The sequence below is a fragment of the Corvus brachyrhynchos genome, unplaced genomic scaffold, assembly GCF_000691975.1.
Source record: "Corvus brachyrhynchos isolate BGI_N302 unplaced genomic scaffold, ASM69197v1 scaffold32, whole genome shotgun sequence".
NCBI lineage: Eukaryota > Metazoa > Chordata > Aves > Passeriformes > Corvidae > Corvus > Corvus brachyrhynchos.
The window spans coordinates 13,805,817-13,808,415 of record NW_008237919.1 but is presented as its reverse complement, the minus strand read 5'-3'; the positions used below and the strand labels follow the sequence as shown (position 1 = coordinate 13,808,415).

The window sequence follows — 2,599 nt, the reverse complement described above, 5'->3', positions numbered from 1 at the left end:
GAGTAGAAGTCTTCAGTGGGCTGCATGCCATCGTGTGTGTTTTTACATAGCAGGTTTTTGACCTTTTGAATTCTAAATTAGTAGGAATTGCATCTTTTTATTTGTTACTTTAGATTTTAATACTATTTATTTTGCCTCACTTGGGTCACCCTTTTAAGCAGTTGTTAATTTGTGATACCACAGTTTTGGAAATTACTAATCTTCAAATGTTTAAGTGTGAGCTGGTATACTGCTTTATGCTGTTTCTTGTATGTGCAGGGTGGCACCATCAGAAACGTGCTTGCTATGTTTGAACAGGTGAGATCTTCATGATGCAGCCTCTTGATTCTTTTGCCACCTTCAGTGTTTTGGAGGCATCACGTACTTCTGTAGTGGCACCAGAAGCGCGATGGAGTGAAATTCACAAGAGAATTATTCAGAAGATAACTTTGTAAACAGTGCTCAAGTTCCATGGTTCAAGTTCTCTGTAGCCCTAGTACATGTTTACAGTTGCTTTTTAAACTGCACCTGTATTCATTAGAAAGTGACTTGCTGGAACCATAACTGTGGGCATTCTTCTGTTGGGTCTTAACTGCCAGTTGTTACATCTCATCCCAACAGCCTCCAAAATGTGTTAAACTTGTGGTTGTGTTCTTTTTTTGGTGCACACTAATTTGTTAGTTGAAAACTGGGTATTTTAAAGTTGATAGTTTAGTTAGAAGCTTGGCTTCCATGGAAAAAACACTGAATGGAAGCTAACAAAGAAGTTGCAAAATACATTTTAGGAATTTCACACATTTTCCACGTTTCAACTTTATAGTGCTGTTTAAAGTTTGTTGGTTAATGAATGAATTTAAAATTGCATTCATCACATATTCTAGCAAAAAGCACACTTCTGAAACCTGTACATATTTTTCAGTGGTTTTTAACTTTCCTTTCACATAAGGATGCTTAGATGTTTTTGAAGTCAAATTGGATAAAAACTTTAATGCTGCAGCGTGTGAGTTTTGCAGATAGCAATGTAATTGCCAATATGGTTGTGTTTGATTATGTGGCGATATAGGTAGCCAACTAATGCTCTCCTTCCCATTGTTTGATGTTGTGGCATGGACAAGTTGTTTTTCTTTTTAAACTGTTAGAGTGCACTTTGCTACGTGAAGAACTTTGTTAAAACACAATTATTTTTTTATTACTTTGCCACTTTTTAACGAACTGAATACCTATACCAACATGGACCGTATCAAGTAGTACTCTTTTAGGAAATTTCAAATATTTCTTTATACATAAAGACTTTGATTTCAACCCTCTAGGATGGCTGCTGTTCTTCCCATTATCCATGAGGGAAAGTAAAACCTGTAGAAAGCTATACTGAGGAGTTTGTTTTAAAAGAAAATAAATAAAGATCTTGTTAATTTTTTCCAGGTTTAAATCTAAAACTTGTTACATTTCTAGTAATGAAAGATTGTTCTAAATAAAAATTGTTAGGTTTTCTGCTACAGAATCTTGGCATTCAGAACAAAGGCAACATTGTGTGTTAATTACCCTATTTTTAGAACATGATTAGGGAGCTCAGGTCAGTAGCATAGACAAGCATGCAGATATAATTTAGTCCTGCTTTTAAATTGTAATTTTGTAGTCCATCTACTTCTCAGTGTGTGGAGGTTCTTTCTGGTGAGAAACAGGCACTATCTACAATGCAGTAAAAATGCTACAAAGATAGGAGTTCAGTATTTGTTGATTGAGTCCTCATTTCCTGATTGAAAAATTGTTTCAAGGAAAGCTTAGAATGGGTTTCCACATGAATGAAAACAAATCCTGTAGTTACTGATACCAGTTACTTATATGTATTATCCCTCTGTTTTGTTTTGCAGATTTTGACTTTTTCCCATCAAGTAACTGGTATTCTCATGCAGCTGTACAGCGCTTTAAAGTTGAAATGTGGAGAATGTGTTTTCATGCTGTAACATGTATACATGTATTGTGCAGAGGCCTGTACGCACTAGTGAAATAGTTGCATTGGCAAATGGCTGAAGTTGATGCCTCTACCTCAGGAGTTATTAGAGAGTGCAAAAGAAAAAACACTTGAAGGCGAGAGAGCAGACAGTTTCAGTTAATTGTGTTGTGTTACTTGTTTCAGCATTATCATGTTTTAGTGATTTTTTTTTTTTGTTCTCTACAGCCAGATTCTGAATTTTGCCATATTACTGTAAGCTGAGATGTAGCAGTACGGTTTCACAGTAACTTCAAACTTGCTTAACCCTTTTCATGAGTTGTTATAAAAGGTACGTGCTTGTGGCAGCCTCTGTCTCTTGACCTGCTGTTACTTGTGCGACTGAAGGTCTAACACTGTACAAAGAAATGCTTAAAACGTTTTTTAACTTTACAGTCATTCAGACTGGAAGATCGTTTAGAAGAGAAACTGGGTGTTCCCTTTATGAAAGGAATGTATCTAGCCCTTGGTGGTATGAGTGCTTCCCATCTTGGATATTGTCCTGGGTTGCAGTGTATTCTATTACCATCCCCATCAGCTGTTGCAATCAGGTGGGGCAGTGTTTCCTTGCCTCCTCCCCCCAGACTATCTTGCTGTTAATGGCCCATCATTGTCCTGCCGCCTGACTCA

General features: G+C 36.8%; 1 protein-coding gene across 3 annotated transcripts in view; it reads left to right on the top strand.

The window, feature by feature from the left end:
- Nucleotides 1-2,236: 2,236 nt before the first annotated feature.
- Nucleotides 2,237-2,599, top strand: part of NAP1L1 (nucleosome assembly protein 1 like 1) — a 28,942-nt gene continuing 28,579 nt past the window's right edge. For all 3 annotated transcript variants that reach the window (XM_017733262.1, XM_017733263.1, XM_008632820.2), the window contains exon 1: nt 2,237-2,261. The gene's annotated coding sequence lies outside the window, so the exon portion shown is untranslated. The remainder of the gene's footprint in view (nt 2,262-2,599) is intronic.